General features: G+C 43.2%; 1 protein-coding gene across 1 annotated transcript in view; it reads left to right on the forward strand.

Moving 5' to 3' along the window:
- The first annotated feature begins 15,945 nt into the window (after positions 1-15,945).
- The window catches only part of SPTBN1 (spectrin beta, non-erythrocytic 1), a 135,194-nt gene continuing 127,404 nt past the window's right edge, over positions 15,946-23,735 (forward strand). The window contains exon 1 of the mRNA XM_032185876.1: positions 15,946-16,026. The gene's annotated coding sequence lies outside the window, so the exon portion shown is untranslated. The remainder of the gene's footprint in view (positions 16,027-23,735) is intronic.

Consider the following 23,735-nt stretch of genomic DNA (forward strand, 5'->3'; position numbering starts at 1 on the left):
CTTGGCTGTGTTTCTTGTTGGATCTGCCAAGCATTCTTCAGATGTCAAGGTCTGGGATTTATATGCTGGGAAGTGCATGATATTTTGAGGGCGTAGAGTTAACCAGTTTTGCACAAAATGTACTAGCTATTTAAAAGTCATATTTTAAAATGAAATTGGTGCCTTATGGAAAACCCTAAGTACAGAACCAGGAACCAAAGTTCTCTGCTTATGCACTGTGCAGATGCAGCCCAAGGATTGGCTTTGCAGGCTTCTCCACCCTTACACATTACTGTGCTTCAAGTTCATCTGTGAAGTAAATAGCTAATTGGATTTTCCATGTCCACTCTCCTGACAGGAGTTTCATCTGTGGCGGATTCTGGTTTGGATGTCTGTTTGAAGAGCTCATTCCCAAAGGCCTAATTAGCCAAATCACAGCAGGCATTTTGCAGCTTAGACTATTGTATTTCTCCCTGGACTCCTTGAAGTCCCATTGATTTGTGTAAGGAAGCAGAAAAGAGAGCTTTATTGGAGGTGGATGTCCTCCTCTTCACTTGGACACCCACTCATTTTCCTGCCACTGTTGCTAACCGTGAACTTCCAAATCCCCTGAGCTGGATCCTCCAGGAAAGGAGGTAGACTTGAATATCAAGAGATTGAAGATAAAAGAGAAAGGGTTGAACTTTCAGTGTTTGTCTTTAGATTTGAGCTTTCAGATGTTTCAGATGCATTCTCAAACATTTTTCTACAGCTAAAAAAGAAAAGAAAAAAAGTGTATTTCTTCTTTGGGGGCAGAACATCATGACCTGTAAACAGAACTGTTCTTATGCAGTCACTTGGTGCCAGTAGCTGGGTCTTCAGAAAGACTGTCAAATACCTTATAATTCCTGCTAAAAATATAAGCACTAGCCACAGAGCAACTCTATCAGCTGTGTCAGGGGAGATGGCTGTGTGATTCAATGCTTGCAATCTACTGGCAGGAGCTCCCTGTGTGCGCAGCAGCCTCCACCTGGATCGGTGTCCTCACAGAAGAGCACTGCCGCTGCTCGCTGTCTTTTTAATTAATGTAACTTCTCCCCTAATCCCTCAGCTCTTACTCGTAAGTGTAATGTTAAAAGTCTTTAAAATGAGACAACTGAAAAATTGAATTATAGTACTGTACAAGAAATGGTCTTTTCTTGGTATGCGTCACAGTGAGGCCTTGCAAAAAAGGGCTTAGTTCCTGTTGGGCATGCGGAGATAACCTGGTGGCCCGTCTGGGAGCAGGCTGCCTGGGAGAGGCGTGCAGGCACAGCTGCAGATGCTGTATCTAGAGTCTGGGGATGGCACGAGACGAGTCCTTTGCAGAAATGCTGTTATTTCTGAAAACATCTTATTTGGGGGCAGTGCTAGCTTTCAGAGCCTTTGCAAACCCCTGTCATTGCAGTGAGGAGTCCTCCCAGAGCTGGCATATCTTCATGGTTTTGCTGTGTGGATCGCAAGAGTGGTGAAACTGTCTGCTCAGGTGGTGATGGGTTACCTCAACCCCTAGATCAGTTTTGTTAGGAGAGGGCTGTTACAGTCTGCTGTTCTAATAAGCTTCTAAATACTTTTTGAGTCTTCTGCTCTGGCAAATCTGTACCTGCTCCCCAGGGATGGACTCTTGCTCCTGTCTGGGGCTGGTTAGCATTACTGACATAGAAGTGGGCTCTGCCATGCATTTTTAGGGATGTGGGAGCTGCTGGGCTTCAAACTGCTTGCTCTGACTCCACAGGCTCCCAGCTGTGCTAGGGGGTACTATGTGGGGAGCAGCTCAACACCCCCCCAGCAATTTGTCTGTACTGGGAATCTTCGTGGGGCCAGTGGGGAACCTGGCCTGCAGTGGGCTGGTTATGGCACGGAATACTTATTAGAAATGTAAATTTTCAAGGAATTGCTACCTGCCTACTTTTTAAAGCATATTGCCCCCGTTCTTTGCAGTCCTGCCAGCTAAATCAAGGTGCTACAGAGAGGAAGGAAGGAGTTGAGCTTTCTCAAATTCTCTTTTAATTTTTAAAACTAAAACTTTTAACTAAATCTGAGGTCTGATGGTAAGTAGCAAACACAGCCTTATTCTTTTAAATGTGAATACCTTAAAGAAGGATGTTTGTGGTAGGCCACAGAGGATCTTAAATACAGTGGCCTTATCCATTGTCATTATGTGCACAACTAATGTTGTATTGTCATACCTTTATTTTATTTTGGTTAATAGAAAGTAAGGTATTCCCAAACAACAGGTGGGGAATGGAAACTGACATCATCATTCTTGCCACCAGCTTTTCTGAACTGCAGAAGAGATTTGATTGGAGACTGCAGAGTTTTGGTGTTTAAAAATATACTGCATGAATATGCCTTAACTGTGAAAAGCAGATATGGGTTTATTACTAAGCACATTCCATAATGGAAAGTCTCCATGTCTCCATTGCTAGGTGGATGTGGATCCACCCTGAACATGTCTTTGTTTCTTTGTAAGATTGTTTCCTGTTTTTTTCTTATCAAAAACTTTCAGCTGTGAATTAAAATAAGAGGCAGGCTATGACGTTACAGACTTAGACTAAGGGATGTGAGGAGGCCTTTTCACAGCACTTGAAGGAGCTGGGAGAGTTATCCAGGGGTGTATGGAGTAACAGAAAACTTCCAAAACTCCCTTCCATACCTCGGTTTGTTAGTTCAACTCCACTGAAGCAGAGGAATTAGAGCAACAATAAACCTGGACCATTTACAATGATTTTTAGCCTGGTTTCATGTGGAATTGTATGTCTGTGTCCCTCCTCTTCTCTGGTATCTTTGAAGCTGCTGGCCAAAGTCAACAAATTTGACTAAAATGAAAGATTTTTAGTGATAATTATGCTCTTAGCAGTTTCCTAAAAATAGGAGGTCAGGGAAAGGTGAGGTGGGTTTGAACATTTGCACTCTTGCCTCTAATAAATCTTTTGAATCCTTTCATCCGTTCTTCTCCTTAGGTTCACCAAGGTTTTTGCAAAGAATTTAGGAAGACTAAATGAAATAATTCAGCTGTTCTACTCAGAGGTGAAAGCAAGGCTTTATTTGCAGTAATCTAATCAATAGGTGAATTTGGGGATTGCAGGTGTTGAAAGTGAACGAAGTTTATGCAAATTTTGTTTTCTTTAAGGCTAGAAGGAACCACCATGATTATCTGGTATGGTTTCCATGCATAGGTCATCAAAGGTCAATAATTTCTTCATCTAGCCAGAAGTTGCTGCTGAAGCCAGAGGATCACTTTCAGAATTGCATTGTATTCCAATACATGCTGGAGAGCTCATGACATCTCAGGACGTCCCAGACTGTTTCTGATGATCGCTCACATGGGTGGAAATGTGCACCTTCTTTGTAGCAAATTTATCTGCTATCAGCATCAGCTGATGGATCTCCTACTTGCCTGATTAATTAAATCTGAGTGTACCCTTCATTCAGTACATACAAGACTGACTAGGTTATTTCTTGACCTCTGCTTGATGAATTAGATTAAATAGCTTGGTTTAATAAATGTCATGTTTTTAGATCTAAATTTATTTTATATTTCTTTCTGATTCTTTCCCTATATTCAACTTTTTTTTTCTCTTTCTTTTTTTCCCTTAATATTAGCCCTCAAAAGCAGATAGAGCATTACAGAAGCAGAGTAACGGCAGAAGTAACGTCATCCTTTTCTCCTGCAGAACAAAGGAGAATAGATGAGGTAGTTGACCCAGATTCTTCCCTTTTCGTAACGTCAAAATCAGTTATGAAGATTTCTAAATCTATAAAATTAAATCTTTTAGTATTTCTACCTGAAGTTATAAGGAAAACAGTGATGGAATAGATCAACACATATCTGTTGATTTCAGTGACCTTTATGTTAGCAGTGAATTGGTTAGATTTATCAAGGATAAAAAAAAATCATGAATGTTATTCATAGAAAAGCCTTCTGAATAAAAAACAGAGTGTAATTCCACACTTTACAGTGTGCTGCTTCTTGGAACATGAAAAGTTTAGGCATCTACCTCTGCCCCCAGACTAATCAGTAAATAATAAATAAATAAATAATTAAATAAATAAGTAAGTAAGTAAGTAAGTAAGTAAGTGAAATAAAAAGGAGCAGTTTGTGCCAAACAAATTCAAGGGCACAGAGACCAGAGGCAAAATGATCTTTCAGGTGGGATGCACGTACATACATTAAATCTTTTTGTCACTGTGGTTATGTGCTAGGGGAGGAACAGAGACATACTGACAAAGAAAGAGATTCTCTTTTTTCAGCTATGCTATGGAAGTGATCCAAACTTTTTGTCAAAATCAGCATTGTAGTACAAACTTCTAAAGCCAGTTTAAAGCTTCCATTGAGAGGCATTCACTGAGAGCATGAGTCATTGCCTGTGTACAGAAAATGTAATGATTTATGTGGCCAGGGAGGGGTTGTTGTTAGAGACCCTTAAAAAAGATGGGATATGTAATTTAAAAGTGGAATTAATTGCGAGTGTAATTGCAGCTCAAATCCATTAGCAGGCCTGAGTTGGTGGCAAACTTGCAAGTTTTAGTGATGCTGCTGTGATGTGTCTACTCTTTGTGGCCATTGCAATCAAGTGATGGCATTTTAAGGATGAAAATTCAACGTCCTGAAGTAACATGGTCCTAGGTGTTTGCCCTGTTCTAGGCAATATGTAATGCCCCTCAAGCATGTTGTTGTTGTACGTGCTTTCTCCTCAGCCAGCACAGAAGGAGACAGCCATTTTTTAAGTCAGTCTCTGAAAACATGTTGAAATGTTCTGCCAAAGACCTTGCAATATGTGCAGCACTGATTCTGCTGGAAGGGGCACCAGTGCTTTATGGTGAACTGTGGCGCAACCATAGGGTCTGCAGCTTTGTGAGCCTCCAGCCCTTGCTGTTGGCTGATGAAATGACCCATTCCCTTGCACAGCTGCAGCACTGTGCTTGTTGCTGTCTGAGCAGCTGTCCCTGGGCACTCGCTGTGATGTGGGAATGCTCTGCAGAGTGCAGGCGATACTTTGCCATTGTTCATCCCAGTTATATCCGTCATGCCCTGCACTTCTTCAGCTGTCCAACTTCTATGCATGGATACACGCAGATGATTTACCATAGGGACTTATCTGGACCAAGAATATTTAGAAATATTTCTCATCCTTTTAAGAATGTTTCTGAATCTGGAACTTGTTCTCATCTTAGGCTTTAGGGAACAACTGTTCCAAGTAGGGAACCATCCAGCCTGCTTTCCTGTGTTAAGCAGTTCAGGGTATAAGTCAACAAGTATGAGCTACTGTAGGAGCACTAAAGCATGTAAAACAAACAAGCAAACAACAACAAAACAAACAAACAAACAAAAAATCAGATGAACTGAAAGCAGAACTCCAAGGATGAACAGAGCAGGCTAGTTGTGAGTGCTAAATGAGGAATAAATTAATTATTGCCATCACTACCAGTATTGTCAGAACCCTCTGACTGCTTGGCCTAGCAGAGGTGAGAACCGCAAGCTATAGAAGATGGCCAAAAGAGAGTCCCTGGTCATTAAACAGTGAATCTGTATTATGTCATCTTAAGCTGTCCCCTTTATTGTAAGATTGATTTTTTTTCTGAGAGCTGAGGGCCAGATTACAGCAAGAATTTAGTCATTTGCATTATATTTCTGGACTGCATGGAGCATATCAGAAAAGAAATATAGATTTTGGAGGCCACTCTAGTGCAAGGTAGAGAAGAAACAAGGCAAAGTGGGGCCTGGGAGGGAACCGCTTACCCCAAAGTGCTTCCTATAGTAGCCTTGTTTTGCCCTGGAAGGGTGTAGACCACCTAGGAAACAAACCTTATGAAGATTATGTCCCCTTGTGAGGCAACAGGAGAGCCGGGGAGGCAGCAGCAAACCACAGCATCATCGCTGGTTTATGTCTCATGGCAAAATCACAGCTGAAACTATAATTAGAGCATGAGAATCTCTCTCTCTCTTTTCTTTAATTTTTCCTCCAGATGTTGAGGAAGAAATGCATCTTAAAGGACTAATGACCACCATTATATGAGGTACAAGAAATTCTGTTTTAGCTTCCCCGAAAAACATATTCTGGTCCTACAGGACAAACATGTAGTGTTGTGGGTCAGATTGTTTCATTAGCCAAAGGGCCATGATAACAGAGCTTAACTAGCAGGGCCTGTCTGGCCTGTGAGGCATCAGGGAGTACCCAATATTTTTTTCACTTTTATTTTCCTGCCTGCTTTATTAATATGCCTTAGTCTGGCTCTCAGGGTATTGCTGCTGGAACAAGCAGCTTGTTCATTCCCTGGTCTCCCTGCTGGGACCACTTACATGTGTATTAGTTACTGTCAGTGATTGTAGTGTATTACGAGCATATGGCTGGTGGGAAGTGGTCTGTGGCCATAAAAAGTGCAGGCTAGAGGCAATACCCCTCTCCTGACTTTGCTAGATTAGAATCTGAAGGGTGAAAAGCTGTGAAATCTATTGCCCTTCACAAGACCTGTTAGTTGCTTAGACCTAGCTGTGATTTTTAGTGTAAGGTCTTTAGAAACAAAACACAGGTACAAAAAGAGTTCTTTGATGCTTATTTTTATTGTTGACTTCCACTGTATTCATGAGAGTAAAAAAAAATCCGAGGTTTCTACTTTAGCAGAAGTAGAATATTCAAGTGTGTGTAAAGTTACCACTAGTGCCACCGGTATTGTTTTGTTTTGTTTTGTTTTGTTTTATTTTATTTTATTTTATTTATTTTATTTATTTATTTTATTTTATTTTATTTTATTTTATTTTATTTTATTTTATTTTATTTTATTTTTCTTTAGGTCCCTGTGAATCTCTCATTTTAAAACAAAAGACAAAATAACTGAAGACTACACAAAATGACTGTGTTTTTATGTTGTTTTCCTTTGTCATTACATTTAACCTTTATTTTTTCTTTCATTTTGTATGTTATAAAAATGTAACTGCTGTGTATAGAGATTTATATTCCAAGTGAAAAGTGCACACTGAATTCTTCCATCTTAATTGGAAAGCTATAGATCACTTTCTCTGTTTTCACCATGGGCCTGATCCAAACCTCTAGGAAGAAAATGTCAACAGTCATTAGCTCGGGCCTGTGTGTCACAGACACTAGACTGACTTTTTGCACACGGTGGGAACAAAGAATTTTCCATTCTGTTATTTTCCTTTGTGAGAAGACATGCTGTATGTACGGCTGAATTTTTAAATTATTTATACAATTGTATCCTGACAAGCTACAACTTCCTCCAGTTTAAACATAGCTACTGTTTGTTTCTGTAGTGTTCAGCGATGTTTATAAGGTTGAGGAAGAACCATAATATAATGTGGTATCCCCCCATTTATTTTCTCTGAAAATGTTTGGTCAGATTCTGATCTGAGTTACATCACTAAAGCAGTGGAGCTGCCTCTTATCCTCCAGTGGGACTGAGTTTAAAATGGTTGCCAACGGTCTCTGTGCTAGGAGCAAGGCTGGTAGTTACTCAACCTTGTTATGGGACTCTGCTAAGAAGGCGTACACTATATGGGTATGCACATTTTTCAAAAGACTATCTGGCTTGTTATTATTTTTTAGAGATTCTTTTTGTTTGAATTGCATAAGTTACAGTTCCTTGCACCACCAAAGCATGTGTTATAAGACCCACGGCTTTGGGTTTTGTTCAACATCATACCTAGCCGCTGGATCTAACCATTCTTGCATGCTTAAAATCTCCTGAGATAGATCCAAGGATGTGAATTCAGGCCCTTGTCGTAGCAATATGCATTTTGAATAACTACATAAGTTTTCCAGTGAGTTTCAGGTATTTTGGGGTAAACTGCAATCACTAAGCTTTATCACCCTGTATATTTAATCTTGAAATTCTGGCATCAGACTCTTGTCATATATAAATGCCATTTTTCTATTCTAGGCTTCCATTTGCTAGAGATAATCGAACCACTGCAATGCATTGATTTGTAAAGTGCTTTGTGATATCTTGAGTGTGAAAGCAGATAAAATCAAATTCTGGTCTGTCAGCTGCTTAAAAAGTTCATCTGTGTACGGAGAAAAACATTGTGCTGTCACCTGTTTTCAAGCTGACATCTTCTATTGGTAACACAAAAAGCTTTAAAAATGCTCAGGGGTTGGCAAAAACATTATAGCCAGTCTTGGATGTGTAGGGTGTCTTCCTCCATCAACCTGTCCCACTTTTCAAATTTTCCTATAGACATTTTGTTTTCTGTACAAGATTAAAAGCCTTTTATAGAAACTGGATTGCCTGCAAAATCAGGGAGACCTTTGGATTTTTTCATCAAATCAAACCTCAGTTTTTCTCTAAAGGAGTCCGTGTGGGTTTGGCACTGATTCTTATCCAGGACTAGAGAACAACACGGTGTTTCCAGATGAGTAAGAACAGGTGTGCTGAGAGTGTGCTTGTAGAGCTACTGCTCAGAGGGACAAAAAGTGGTGGCATAACTTTTGACATGCAGTTGATCCAATCTTATTAACATTTTCTCACTAATATCAACAGCTTCTAACAATAGCCTGGAAAACAAACAAAAAACAACACATAACCTTGGAAGATAAGGTGAATACTCAGTTTAACTGGAAATAAAGCCATCTTCCAAGAGACAGAGTTCCTGGAGGGGAAGTATGCAAGAAGCATCACCTACTGAGTAAGTTTTGTTTTGTTTCTTTTTTTTTTTCTTCTGGTTTTTGTTTTTGTTTCTAGAGGATGAATATATTAAACAATAGCCTTCTAAATTGTCTTAGACTTTGGCAGTTTTGATAGTATCATACACCTTGAAAGACAGGAATAAAGCATTGTGACCTCTGGCTATCTATAAAGAAGATAAGAATTGGGAGTAAGAGCCAAAGAAAGAGTAAGAGCCAAAGAAAAAGAGCCTGCAATTGAAGTTTAATTCTGCAAGTCAACATCCCACTCAGTCATACACTAGTTCTACTTTGTGATGGAGTTCTAACAAATGGCATGGGTCCTGGGGGCATGGATGAACTATTGATATCAGAACATTAGCAGATTTTAAGACTTCTTACCTTAGCTAGTGCGTTAATGAGTTGGAAGTCTTCCCTCAAACTGCTGGTAGGGTTTGTGGCAGTTTGCTACACATACTCCTGTAGCAGTGACTGTTCAAGGAAATGGTGAAAATGGTTAAGTAAATTTTGTCAGGTACAGCCATAGAGGAGGAAGACTTAGCTTCGTATCCCTTCTACAAAGGTCTAAATAGAACTTTAGATATTTTTTTTTCTCATGTGAAAAAAAAAAAAAGTGTTTGGACCTTGAATTCAAGTGTATAGGAGTAAGTTTCAAAAAGATTTTAAAAATATCACCGTAATAGGGTGGAAGCAATGTTTTGATGAAAAATGCTGCTCTGGAATAAGGAGCAAGAATGTATGAGTTATCAGTTTCACTTCTTTAGGTGAATTACCAGATTCACTACTTTGGATTTCATGCAAGTAACTATTTATAGGATGATCACTGAAGCTAGCTTCAGACTTCGTTTATAAATAGATGAGAATACATTTTCCTTTTATGCCAGAATTTTCCAAACTGCAGTTTCATACTTCCCTTGTTCTGATGTGAACGTTTCTGGCAGTTCGTGGAAGAGTGACTGGGCATTGGTTGGGAGTTAATAAAATTGAATTTCAGCAATAGATTGGCTTCCCAGTTAGCAAATACTGCATATCCAGTATATCAATTCCCCTTTCAAAAGTGATGAAGGAATTGGGGATTCCATTTGCCTAGACACAGACAAAATCTGATGACAATTTTGAAAATGAGACTTGGGCTTCTAAGATATTTCAATGTTTTTCTGCAGTTTGGAATTCAGTTGTTATGAAAAGATAGCTTAGGGCAAGTGTTGTAGAAAACGGCAGTGCATGCCTTTAGCCACTGAAATCTGCTGTATTTAGTGTCTTTGACTTTTTTGCCAGCTTCTTCCTGAATCAGAATCACCTCACTAGAAGTGATTCTTACCCCCCAGACAGAGGCTGATTGAGTTTACACTTAAGCTCATCATTCTTGGTCTTCAATGCTGAAATTTCAAAATTAAGAAGGCAAATATTGTAGGCCAAGACATTTTTAGAGTTGTTCATGGGAGCAGGTGAGAGAGAGAGCTCTGCTAAATGATGCTGAAGCTTTTGTCAGCTTAACTCACCATTTCTCTTTTGATACATTGAGTGGAAACATTGCTGCATTATCACCTTCTAGTGCATGGGACTAATCCTCAAACTGCAGCACCACAAAAGATGTTCTGAAAGGGCAAGAAACTTACACCTGCTCAGAAGTGTTCCATATTACATGTTCCTATTAAATGTCTGACTTTTTCAAGAACTTTTAGTTGGCAGTCAATATTTGCCTCCAATTTGTACGTGCAACCCTGTAACAGCTGTAAGTTTGCTAGCTAAATACTGGAAGCAGGGTAGCCCTGGCAGGGCACAGCTCAAGTATGTGACATGAGTATTACTCTACTTCCAAGGCGTTTTGTGCATCTGCCCTTGGGCCCCCACTGCTGCAGCTGAGCTATTACTGGTGATAAGCAGACAGGGTAAACCTACTTTGTGTCTGTCTGCACGGCTTCAGGCATACCTTTGACTGCAGTTGTAGACATTCTCCATGATGGGGTTTCTGCCATGTGAAGCCTGCAGGACATGCAAGTAGGTCCCAAGACACTTATTTTGTTTTTTAATGTACTGACTTGAACACAATGGAAAAGTCTGCAAGGGATGTTGTGGTACGCTGGCCCCGTGCCTCTCCCAGTTCTCGCTAATGCTTCCTGTCCCTCCCCAGTGCTGCAGGCCCAGCACAAGGATTCCTGCCAGGACTCCTCCTGGATGCTGCAGATTGCCTGTGATGCTGGCACGGAGAGCAGGAAGGCCACCTTTTCTTCACACTGTCAGCATTTCCACTGATGACTCTGGTGGCGTGGGAAGGAGACAGCAACTGGCTGAGGCTTCTGTAAGTGCCGTACATTTAGTCATATTCCAGGGGTTGGTATGTTGGGTACATGGCCAAGTAGGCCCTAAGCTCAGTGGGAGATCATGGTAGAGAAAACGGCTAAAGGATCCTCTACTCCAGAGGAGTGGAGAAGCTGGCAATGTCCATACCAGTAAACTGTTCAGGCCCAGCGTGTGGGTTTGAGCATTGGTACCCGATCATCCAGACTGTTTAATTGCTAGCACATTTTCTGGCACAGTTTTGACTCATACCAATCAGCCCAGGCATAGTTTTGGGCAGCATTGCCTAGAAACTGTATGAAAAAAAAATCAGTATGAAATGTGCCATGCTGTTATTGCTGCGAGTTGTACTGGTGTTTTGGGGTTTCTTCTTGCAAAACTGAGTTTTGGGCCTGGATATGACATGACACAGCTACTGTATTAGTCAGTGTGCTGTTTTCTTAGCGATAGGCAAAAATCAGGTGCTTGGGCTGATTTCATGTTCAGCATTCATCAAAGCTTTTTCCTACCTGTAGAGACCCTGCCTCTGTCATGCACATCTTTCTTACCCTGTGGTTAGGTGATTGCAGAATACCACGCATGGAGATGACCTGTAAGTATGGTTGTTTCCTGATGTGGAATTCCGGGCTTGTCTGGTTGTAGAGGGAAGGGAAACCGAGGGGTGAGGGTCTAACTCATCCTTCTTTGCAGCGACTGGCAGGAAACAGAAACGCACTTGTAAGCAGATCACATGGCATGCATTGCTCCAAGATATTACTGAAGGTAAGGGTGTAGCACAGAGCTGATTGTTCCTAAGCTGATGAGAAGAAACAGCACTGTGAAGAAATGTTTATGATGGAGAAGATGTCATGCTTCTAAACAAGCTGCGCACACAGTGACAAAGCTAAGATTTTATTTTTTCCTTTAGGCAGATTATTGTCCTTCTTACATTTTTCTTTCATGATCTTGGCCACGTCTGCTATGAGACAAAGCACTAGTCTAGGTTTGTGCCTTTGAGCCTCAGAGGGTGTTTAAAACTGGGCATTATGGGTGGAGAAGAGGTGTGTCTTGTGGGAATAACATGTCTCCCATCTCAGTCACACTGTGAACCTGTGTAACTGGAACGCTTTGTTAACGCTTTGTTAATAACATCATGCTTTTCAGCTTAATGGTATTCCTGGGAAGTTTTTTATTGCAGTATTCACTTCTTTGTGTGAATTTCTTCTGGCTTTCTGGAAATTGCTACCATCCTCAAGTAGATTTTTTCTAGTTTTACTGTTGCCTTAAAAATTATTTTTTGTTTGTTTGTTTGTTTGTTTCTAATATGTACTCTCGCTGTTTTGTTTCAATTTGGAAATACCTTCTTGCAGTTGCAGGTCACACAGAGATACAACCGAAATGCCCAAAATCCTGAAAAGAGCAAAACTCCAGGTGCTTTCATTTTGTTTAGAACACTTTACCAGGTTACTTAAACTATAACATACTTTAAAATAATCCTGTGGAAATTTTGGAATGTCTCTACCTTTACACACCTACATAGTGTTTTCCTCTTGGCAGAGGTGTAAATATGCATGTGGATAAATTTCCATGGGATTGAGGTCTGACAGTATTACTGAGCACAGTGGTGTAGTGGATTTTCAAAAGAGAAAAAGATTAAATATTTCTCCAACTGTAAGACATCCGTGGCTGCATGGACAAAATGTATGAGAGGATAAAAACTTCAGGCTTTCAAACCAAAGCTAACTACAGAGTAAAGGGCAGAAAAGGAGTAACTTCGCATAACATTGCTTTGCTGACCCTTTCCAATTCATTTAACAACAGCTTCTAATATGGCTATTCATTCTACTCCTTTCAGTTTGATTAAAGGAAGCAGAATGTGGCCATCAGTGTGAACAGCTTGTTGTCTAACTGGGTTTACTTGCTGGTATTAGAAAATGCTGGTATTGTAACCGATAAGTATCCCCAGCTTAATTGTCACAAAGTTGTAGGCTTTGGCTTTCTAACCCTGCAAGCTGACAGTTCACGCTGAAAATACTGACAAGTACTTGCTGTCATTTTAAAATCAAAATTACATCCTGTCTGTCAAACTCGGAGATGCTGATTTTGACTTTCACTGGTAAACATTCGTAGCTGCCCCATTCTTTACAAAATGTGGCCTTCTTGAAATGAAGAAATGACTGTCAGTAACTGGGATAACTGGTTGGAGCCCATGATACCCCTGCTATTCTGGTTCCTGCTTCTTCATGCATTCATTTCTACCCGGTTATTTCCATGATAATCAATGGCCCACCCTTCCTGGAGCTATGTGGGTTAAGACAGACAGAATCTTTAAATACACTGAATGTTCTTGCTCACTTCCATCTATTGCGATCTTTTTTCTTCCCTACTTGTGTGAGAGATATTAATAGTTGAGTAAAAGATGATTTTTCTTCTGATGTTTCTTAACATCCTACAGGGCGAATAATTTTACATTTATATATAAATGCATACATCATTGGGTTCTCTGAATTCCTGTTAGTGATGGCTGAAGTAAAAGCTACATTTGTGCTGGATCAAAAATCTGTTGGTTTTTATCATTTTGAGCCTGAAATGTGATACAGTACATATACTTAGGCACTTGCTAATTGCTCATAGTCAAATTATTCAGCTTTTTCCAAGAGCAAAACTCTTGATGGGCTAATGGAAATTCTGCTTTGTAAAACATTATGAGGTACAGTCCACATAATTCAGAAACAGCAGAATTTTTCATGTTACTTGGGCCAAATGTAGCGAACCTTTTGATTGGGAGCTGTCTATTAATCCTGCATATATTCCAGCCTGTTTCAGTACCACTGTCTGGCAGCATTGAGGAAAGCTTGGAAGAGTTGTTTTCATTTATTTTTATTTTCTTTGTGTGTGTAACTTCTTCAAAGTATTTGAAGTGATTGACACTTGTCCTTTGTTGCAGTAATGGCTAAGAAGGGTTTGCAACTGGAATTATTATTGTTGTTAAGTGAATGAAGGCTCACTCATGTTACGTTTTTAGTATCACCATTTGCATTACATAGAAGCAAGTATCTTCTCGTATTTACCTGGAAACCTCGATCGTGGTCTCTGATGGTTCAGGAAGTTGTAAAGAACACCAAAGCAGCCTGTTTTAGATGTTTTATAATTTAAGGGTGCAGCTACACAAGCTGACGTTGCTGACCTGTTTGCTGCTACTTAAAAAGAAGTCCTGCTCCCTTCCTCCCTCTGGTTCCTCTGATTTCCTCAGCCAGGTCACTGAGTCAGTGCAGAGCTGATCTCTTCTCACTGAATTTGGCTTTACCACAACCAGGAGAGATCAGTGGGCCACCAGAACCAGTGCAAGAAAGGAGCAAGAAAAGAAGGAGGGGAACAGGGCTGTCCCTGAGCTGTTTTGTTTCCATTGCATCCCAAGAGTTGGACAGCAACGACCACAGATGACAGACATGGCAGTACCAGTTCTCGTCAAGCTCATAACTGTGGTCAAAATTCTTGTAGGTCTCGTGATGGTAGAACATTTGAAAGGAGCTTTCTGAGTAGGGAGCTTTTTCCAAGTTTGAAGGACTTGCGAGTGAGTCAAGGTGTGAGGTTTCTTTTCTCAGAACATGGGCAAGTCAAAGGTGGGAGCTGATGCTGGCTATGGGCAGGCGCAGGGACAGATGAAATTGCGACCCGTCAGCCTGAGCTGGGAAGTGAGGAGAAGGAACTGGGAGCAGCCTTTGGAGTGAGTCCAGGCAGGCAAGGCTGTATCTGTGAAGGATGCTGGAGTGGTGTAGCTGCAGCTGGGAAGCCAGGTGACAAGAACCAGGTGAGAGCACTGGCCTCCTGCCTGGGTAGAGGGACAGGGTCCTAGGCCTGGCTGGACAAAAGAAAGGGGCAAAGAACAGCTAAGGAAGGTGTCCAGAGCAGAGACCAGAGTGACATAAGCTGGTGATGCTGGCCTGTTTGGTGGGAGGTTGGGAGCCTTCTCTTCTTTGCGTTTGAACTACTGGCTTGCCATCCTTGAAGTGCCAAAAGGACAGAGAAAGAATTTGGGTAGGGTGAGCTTAGGAACAGAGGGGTAGATCTCAGAGAGAGAGCTTCCGAACCCGCCTGTTACGTGCTGGGTTTCACGGGCCCCAGTTACCTCCTGTTCGTACCGGAGGAACGACGGATGGCCCAGCGGCAGCTTGCTGTGCTCGCCTTGCTCTGTGCAGGACGGCAACCGCTTGTGCAGGGCTGGGCGAGCAGGGACGGGCTGGGGAGGGCGAGACCAGGGGGCAGGGAAGGGAAGGGAAGGGAAGGGAAGGGAAGGGAAGGGAAGGGAAGGGAAGGGAAGGGAAGGGAAGGGAAGGGAAGGGAAGGGAAGGGAAGGGGGGCGCGTGTGCTGCCGGCTCGGGCTGGGGCCTGAGGGGCACACCGGGCCGGGGGCTGCCCGGGGCTGACGGCAGCGGGGAGCGGCAGCGGAGGAAATGGATGCTGGGGGCGAGCCAACATTGTCTGCGCGATGGGCGAGGAGGTGACGGGAGGAGGGGCGCGGAGCCAGCGCACAGGGGCAGGAGGCGGGAAGGGCCGGGCCGCTCCGCACCGCACCGAGGGGCCGCGGGGAGGCGGCCGGGGCTGCGCTGGGCGCGGGGAGGCCGCGGGACCACCAGCACCAGCAGCACCAGCACCGCCGCCAGCCCCCGCTGCCGGCAGCGGCCGCCCCGCCCCGGGCTCGCCCCTCCCCGCGGCCGGGCGCAGCGCAGCGCAGCAGCGCCGGGGGCTGCGGGAGCCGCCGCCCGCTGCAGCCAGCGGGGAGAAGCCGCCGCCGCCCGGGCAGCGCGCACAGGTAGGGCCGGCTCCCGCAGCACCGCCGCAGTCTCAGCCCCCCCGGCCTCCTCCTCCTCCTCCTCCTCCTCTTCCTCCTCCTCCTCCTCCGCCGCCGCTCCGCCCTGCGGAGGCCCCGGCCTCTCCCCGGGGACCGCGGCCGCCGCCCCTGCCGTCTCCTCCCCTCCCTCCCTCCCCTCCCCGGTGCTGCCGCGCAGCCGCACGCCCCGCCGCGGTGCGGAGAGCCGCGGGAGCGCCGCGGGAGCGCCGCCGCTGCTGCCGGGCTGGGCTGGCCGGGGGACCCCTCTCCGCCGAGGTAGGGCTCCTCTCCCACCTCCCGCCCACCCACGGCTCCTCTCCGGCGCCGGCCCGGGCGGGAGGGCAGCGGGGCGGGGGCTGGAGGGCTGCGGGGCTTTGTATGCGCGAGTGGGAGCGATGCCCCCGCCGTGCCGCTCACCTTCAGCTGCTGTGACTGTGACTGTGACTGTGACCATCCCCATCCCCATCCCCATCCCCATCCCCAACCCCATCCCCATCCCCTGCATGCAGCACCCTTCCGCGCTTTTATCCTCCAGTGAGGGCACAGTCGACGGGCATGATGCATGGCCCCGATTTCATTATTTTGTGGACAGCCGTTGCAATGTGATGGATACAGGCCTGCTTTAACAAAAAAAATAAATAAATATGGCAGGCTTCTGCTAGATTGTGTGGGACTGCAGCAGCTCTGAAAAATCCTTGCTCATGGCACTGGGGGCTGACCTTTTATTTAGCTATCCCTCTTTCAAGAATGATTTTTCTACTGTCCAAGTGCATGAGCCAAAAACAGAGTAAGCAATTCCATTTGTAATTTTGATGTTTTTAGTTATAAAATGGCATTTGTGTTTAAAGAAGGTGAGTAAGGACTTGTATTTCTAGACTGTACCTACACACCATCATCCTTAGGTATAAAACCTAATGCTTGAATGCTCGATATCAGAAGCAAGATTGCTGTAAGAGGGAATTAACATAAACGGTCGAGATCTGGAGCATACGGTGCAGCCTTATTGACAGGTAGAAATATTATGAAACCTGCTTACTGAACTGTGTAGCTACTTTAGAAAAAAATAACTGTTACTCATTCAGCCCTGGGAATGTATTGTCCTGAAAGATGTCTTGGGGAACAATGCTCCCGAGCTGCAGGATTATAGAGGCCGGTCGTGTCAGGTAATTTATTCAGAGAGATATCAGCCGTGTGAAGATGTCAGGGGAGGCTGTGACTCCTCAGGCCATTGCAGAAAACCTTTTCTTGCATGTACTCAGAAGCCTCTGGAGGGAGAGAGGAGGTGAAAATGGCACAGGAGAAAGAGCGAGCCAGGGTGAGCGTGAAGGCAGCTAGGTGCGATTCCTGAAGCAGGGTTATTTCCCGTTGCCGTTGGATGTTCTCCACGAAGCCCTTTCTCGGTGAAGCAGCAATGGCTGTTGTGATGCCTGCATGACTTAGCAGTGGCTGTAGGGCTCTGGGGAGCGGGTGGGCTCGCTGGCTGCCTGACATGACACAACCAGCGCTGAACAAATAAAATGGGTAGGGAATGTTTTGTTGCTTCATGCAGTAGCATAAGCTTGGTACTAAAAAAGAGGGCAGGTTTTAGGAGAGTAGCCCCTTCTGCATTTTTCTGTAATGCAGGTTAAGTGCGGTAAATGACTTAAAAAAAAAAAAAAAAAAAAAAAAAAAAGCAGAATGCAGCATTTTTGTGTGAAATGGGAGCTTGCAGCAGTTTTGTGGCAAAAAGCTTTACAGATGCTGTTTCATCCCTGTCGTGGCATGAATCCTACAGCTCTGGGAATTATTGTGTGTTACCGAACTCTGCCTGCACACAAGTGGAGCAGACAGGGGGCAAAGCACTCATGCTACATGTATGGAGACCTGAACGCTGCTCTCCATCTTTCGGACAGCCCTTTTATGTAGGCGTACCAAGCCATTTCATAAAAGATGTTTTGTTTTTCCTTCAATGTATATAAAATTTAATCAGTTAAACCTCCTTTATTGGATGGATTTATTTTTAATGTGCATCAGTTACGGCATTTAATATTTATAGTTGGATTACTTGTAAAATAAGCAATGCATTTCACTTGTGAGGAGTGCAGGGGCATATTTTGTGGAACGCAGATGAGGAGGCCTATTTATGCAGATGTCTAAGGCTCATTGCAAAGGGTATCTAGACAGTTAATCTCTATAGGTACCAAAATTCCTTAGTCATCTGATGTGGGCACACGTTAAAAACCAATACAATAGTTTATCGTTGCCCATTACCCATGAGTCAGCTCCAAATCCAGGCTGGCATCTCTGACCAGAGGCCTCCTGCTCGCTCTTTCACATCTCTAGGAAAACCTTTGTAAACCGCCATGTGCTGGCTGTAGGAGCTGCATGGCCTGAACCAGTGTGAGGAGCCAGCAGCAGCACCTTGGATCTTTTTGACTGTCAGTTAAATGAAGAGGCTGTGAAATAGAGCAACGAAAGTCAATTTCTGTGGTGTGTGATGCACACCATGCAGTGGAAACTTGGGATGAGAGCAGGCTGGTGCTCCATGACTGAAGCTGTGCAGAGCCATATAGGGCATTTCTGAAACACGAGCTAGTGCTGTGGGCTTGCTCCCGTTCCCAGCTGATGGAGCTGGGGTGTTTGCCAGTACAATGGTCCCTTACCTCTGCATGAGCTCATGGCAACTTGCCCAAGTCAAACCAGAGGGAATCTAGCCCAGAGATATAAAACATGAAAATCTAGTCATCCTCTCTGGCTTTCTTGTGTGTTTACAACTTAGAAATCATCTCGTGTCTGATTGTTATCACCAAGTAACACTTGCCTGGTGAACCAAGTGTTGGAGCTGAAACGTGTGTACCATCAAATGGCACCGAGGTATAATCAGTGTTCTGCAAGGAGACTGCGTTGAAGGCTGATTTCCCCAGTGCTGTTTTTTTTTGGTTTTTTTTTTTCACATGTGGTTTTCATTTGTCAGATTTTTATTATTACTCTTAAAATGATCAGTTGTGAATTTGTTTTTCTAATGAACGTGAGTACAATGTTGCAGCAACTACAGTTGGACCTTTCAAGGCTTTGCCTTTCTCTAATGAAAAGAGGGTTACAGAGATGCTGCATGGAAGGCTTTTTATTTATGCTTAGTAGATCTCATCTTATTTAACAGTTTTAACAGAGTGATACAGATTAATCTGTTTATTTAAGCAGTCAGCTTTTTTTCCTAGGATGTCCAGCTTTATTTCTTTTTCATCTATTGTTTAATTCCTGATACAGTTCTTACTGTCCATTTTTCATTAAAAAGCTTAGCTTTGCATGGGAAGAACTTTGCTTGATGGTTGAGTTCAAAACAGATTTTATAGTTCAGAAAGATGGCAAGGGAGGGTAAGTTTGCATCTGCAAGCATTATTTCTACTTGCAGTAAAAATATATGTCATTAAGAAAAGATAAACACCCATCTCTAATCTTTGTGCTCAGGAATGGAAACATCTTTGTGTGGCCAAGGACAGATTAAGGTTGAGGAGTATCTGGAACTATTGTTTTTCAGCATCATTCTTTGCCTCTTCTCTGAAATAATGTTTTCATGTTGAACAATGAAAACTTGAGGATGTTCTTAGTTTTTCATGCTTTTCTGCTTTTTTCTTGCTTTTCTCTTTATATTTTTGTACACATATTTCTTTCAAGCAGGGTATTTTTTAGACGCATCAAGAATCTCTTTGACATGTCACAGCTTCCACTAGAGAAACGTGTTATGCTGTTGTGCAGTCATTTTTATTTCACAATTTTTTGAATGTGCTAAGCATTAGAACTTCAAAAAGAAATGGTATGTCAGTTTGATTTATTCAGCAACCTTCTTACATGAAGAGGGCAGCAAGAACCAAACAGAAGAGACGCTCAGCATGAAAATCTTGTGCCAACAGATGCTAACACACACCTGTTAGAGACTACGAATAGACGAGCAGGCCATACCAGTCATGCCGTTGGAACAGGAGAGGTGTGTCATTAATACTCTGCTCAGAGATCTAAAAATATACAGCTCTGAATCTGTTCACAGGTAAATGTTCCAAATTAAGTAGCTTTTCTCTTTACTGGAGTTCAAAACATATGCTGTTCGTTTCTTTGGAAGAAGTGGCCAGATCCTGAAGCTACACCTGCTGAGCAATTGGCCTATCATCTGTGAAATGTATTCAGAGATGTTCTTGGATTGAGTCTCCTGTTCTTGCTCACATATCCACAGCTGTACATAACAAGAAAACATTTCTGCTCTGGTAAAGTCATACTGCTTGGAGCTACTATATGTCTAACAATATGAAACAGGAATGCTTTTGCAAGTAATTGCAGAGGCTGTGGACTTGCCATTGAATAAGACGTGCAAAAAAGAATTTTCAAAGTGTCATGGTCTGTTTGTTTGTTCTTGTTTAAAATGGGGAAAAAAAAAAAAAAGAAGAAGGAATAGGAATTGACCGACAGCTCCGTTACATGGTGAGAGTAGCCACCAGGTTTGGTTTTATGAATCATGACTCAGCATGGTTGTGAGAGGGTGGAGCCATCCCTGAGACTGCTTCAGTCAGGGGTGGGCTCTGCAAATGGGCTATAGGAGGGGCTGTATGTGATATAGTGATAGATTGTGAAGATTTGTAGTTGCATATGTATTTAAAAAGATTTAATTTGGCTGTCATCATATGATGGAAGATGTAATCAGAGATGAAGATATGCAGACCTACTGCAAACAAAACAAATTTTTATTTACTGCTTCATTGCCCACATGATTGGATAACACACAGGTTAATCTGTTGGAAGTAGCCAACTTAATAAATGAGGTGTTCATGCTTCGTGTATTCAGTTCCACTACAGAAAGTAGCTGAATGGCTGTGATCCTGCCTAGCCTTACTCCCTATGAATTAGACTCTTTAATTCTGGCTTTGAAAGTTTTCATTCAGCTTTCTTAAAACGCAACTTTATGTTAAGATGATGGCCACGCTAGTACCTTGTGATCCAGGACTCGGGGTGGATGCCTGCGAAGGTCAGGAAAGCTCGCATCCCATCCCTCCCCGCCCCAGCCTGGGGCTTTGCAGGGCGTCATTTTCAGCTTTGCACTTGCTCGGAGGCGCTGGTGGCAGTGAGCTGCTGCGAGGTGCTCAGAGGGGACGCGGCGGCTCCCTGTGGCAGCCTGGCGCTGTAAGGTTACACTGACTGCTGAACTTGATATTGGGCAGACATTTCTCCCAGGCCAGACCAACTGGCACCTCTGGGAAGGCTTTCATCTCCACTGTGGGATTCAGCTCCCTGTAGTCTTCTGGTCCCAAGTACATGGTCAAGGTCTTCTACAAGGTGCTGTGGAGTCTTCTTGCTGTCAAGCAGTGATTCGGATCTGCTTGCTTTTTTGGCTATTGTAAGTTACTGCTCTCTGATCCTGAATTAATTTTGTCTTTCTGTTGGCTGATTTATTATAGAATGGCATGGATGTGACCTGCTTTTGGTTCTTCCTGTGACATGATGAAAGGGAGCCTTGTGTTCTGTAAGAAAGAGCAAGAAAGCTGCGTGTATGTTGTGGCGTACGGTGCTGGAAGTGTTGGCTAGCTGGGAAGGTCTGGAGCCTGCTTTACAATGAAGCTCATTTGTGGTTACTGTAGTAACACAGAACAGATAATTCAGTTCTGTGCAATATGACCAAATGCTTATTTTTTCCACTCATGAAATGAATTTTGTTTAGCCCCTAGATACCACAAATGCTCCAGCTAATTACAGCAAGTAGCTCCTCTAGTTTTTAGCTTAGAAGAGAAAGAGTGCTGCCTGCTATATCTAATTATCCTACTGGAGATAAGTTTGTTTTAACACCTACAGGTTTTAGTTGGGTATCTGAGTTTGGAAATGTTAACTTCTGTCTAAACTAATTATAAGATTTTCTTCCCAAGGGCCTTCACTGACTTTTCTCTTACTAAACAATATTTAATTAAAGTGTTTAAGGGTGATCTGTAGCCAGCCTCTGCAGACAGAAAGCTTTGCACTGGTGGGTAGCTCATGGCTCCAGGATGCTAATGGCATATACATCTATAGCAACACTGGGATGCAGCATGAGCTAATCATTCTAGTCTGTGCTTGGAGAAAGCAGTTTTTCCCTCTTACTACCAAATTACTGGCTTCTGTGATTTGGAAAGGTGCCTTGGGCCTAATCTGCCTATGGAAGTCAGTGAGTGTTCTGATCCAGGAGGATCAGCCAGTAGAGCACCCTTTGTTTAACCCTGTGGTGTGCAGGGTACCAGCAAGGAAGTCAGGAACGCTAGGGATTTTATTTCCCACTCTGCCACTTCAGTTACACAAAATGGGAAAGCAAGGGAGCTTGGCAGCATGCGCTAGTTTGGGGTGCCCGTTGTTCAGCAGGAGGAAGCCTGAATTTTCAAAGAGGTTCCACACCTCTTGAGATTTCAATGGTCATTTGTTCAGCCTGACTGAGAGATGATTCCTTGGGAAAAAAAGGTTTTGAACTACCATGCTGCAGTTTCCCTTAAGAAAACATGTACATGTATTCCTCGTTCAAAAATTCTGTAGAGTCTGTATGTAATGAGTAATAAATAAATAACTGTAAATGTTACTTGTAGAATAAGTAACTATTCTATTGCAATTTTGAATGTCTTTAGGAGGCCAGATCCTAATCTGTTTTAAAAAAATAATAATTCTGGTTGACTTTGGTTGACTGGTTTGCACCAGTTGAAAATCTGTCTTGCAGCCTCCTAAGTTTTGATAAAAACAAACAACGGAGCCTGTTGTATTTTACTCCCTTCTACGTTTTTGGCATCACAGAAGCTTTTCCTGATTGTTTTTCTCATTTGAAGGCTGATTGTACTGAGTGACCTCTTGCTAGTAAAGGGTGGGCCACTTTATGTGGGAAAGTCTTAGTCAATGTGTCTGGGAGATAAGTGGGCCTGCATCCCAACAAGTGCTGTGCATTAAATGCCAGAATGTGCTGGGGATCTGCCAGGAGATTGGAAGCAGGACTATGCGACAAGCGCGAATGCAGTCACACTCTCCTTAAAATAGTACTCTGGATAACAGGAGATCTGGAAAGTTATCACTTACCTCATTTTAGCACAAATTCTTTCCTAAAAATGGATTATAGACTGAGGGTTTGGGGGGATTTTTTTTGTTATATATGTTCTGTTTGCGTCTTAGGGCCATTGTGGTCCTTCGCAAGCCTTTAACCAAAGGCAGGCTAGCAATACAGGTATGAACGAAAAAGCTGTATTAAAACTGTAGAAGTGAAGCCCAAACCCCTCAGTTACAGCTTAGGGACTCAGCTGTTACCCAAATGAGAAAGGAGAGCAGTTGTGTCTAGTTGAGCTTAGCAGCAGCAGCTTCAAGTTAGTCTTGAGCTGTCTGGAAGTGTGAAGGCAGCAAGAGATCAGTGCAGTGGCCTCAGACATGCCTCAGCTGGCTGTCGGTAACGGGGTTTTGGTACAAGATGAAGTGTGCAAGCAATCAGAATTTGGATATTAAAAGTGGTGGTTTACCACTGCAGACCGTATATGGTTTTGTTTAAGGGCAAAAATAAGCAAATTTGACTTATATCCATTTGTCAAATTTGTCGACGGAAGAATCTGATCGTGTGGCTTTAGTCGTTGGCATAAGCCATTTAAAGTTAAAACCTACGATGCCTCAATTAGTTTCTTACGGGAAGAGAGTGAGTTAGCTTCTAAATGGGATACATGAGGAAAGTGTGGGGGCCGGGGCTGGTCATTCAGAGCAAGGCTGTAATGTACTGAGTCAGCAGGTGGTTGTGTTCAGCCCGCTGGGAATCTGCTGTAGGGAAGTACGGACTGAAAGAACTGTTCCCTTGCATGTGCGAGTGCGTTGCTGCAAGGACCTGGGCAAGGAGCTCGATTAAAGGAAAAACAAAGGTGGAAATGTTAGGGAATAACGAGATTCAGAAAAGGAAGTGTGCACTACTGTAAGCTGTGACCTTCCAGTGTGTGCAGTTTTTAGGACAAGCAGCGTGTGTTGTGCTTTTAAAAAGGCAA

Source organism: Aythya fuligula, chromosome 3, assembly GCF_009819795.1.
Source record: "Aythya fuligula isolate bAytFul2 chromosome 3, bAytFul2.pri, whole genome shotgun sequence".
In the NCBI taxonomy this organism is placed as follows: Eukaryota; Metazoa; Chordata; class Aves; order Anseriformes; family Anatidae; genus Aythya; species Aythya fuligula.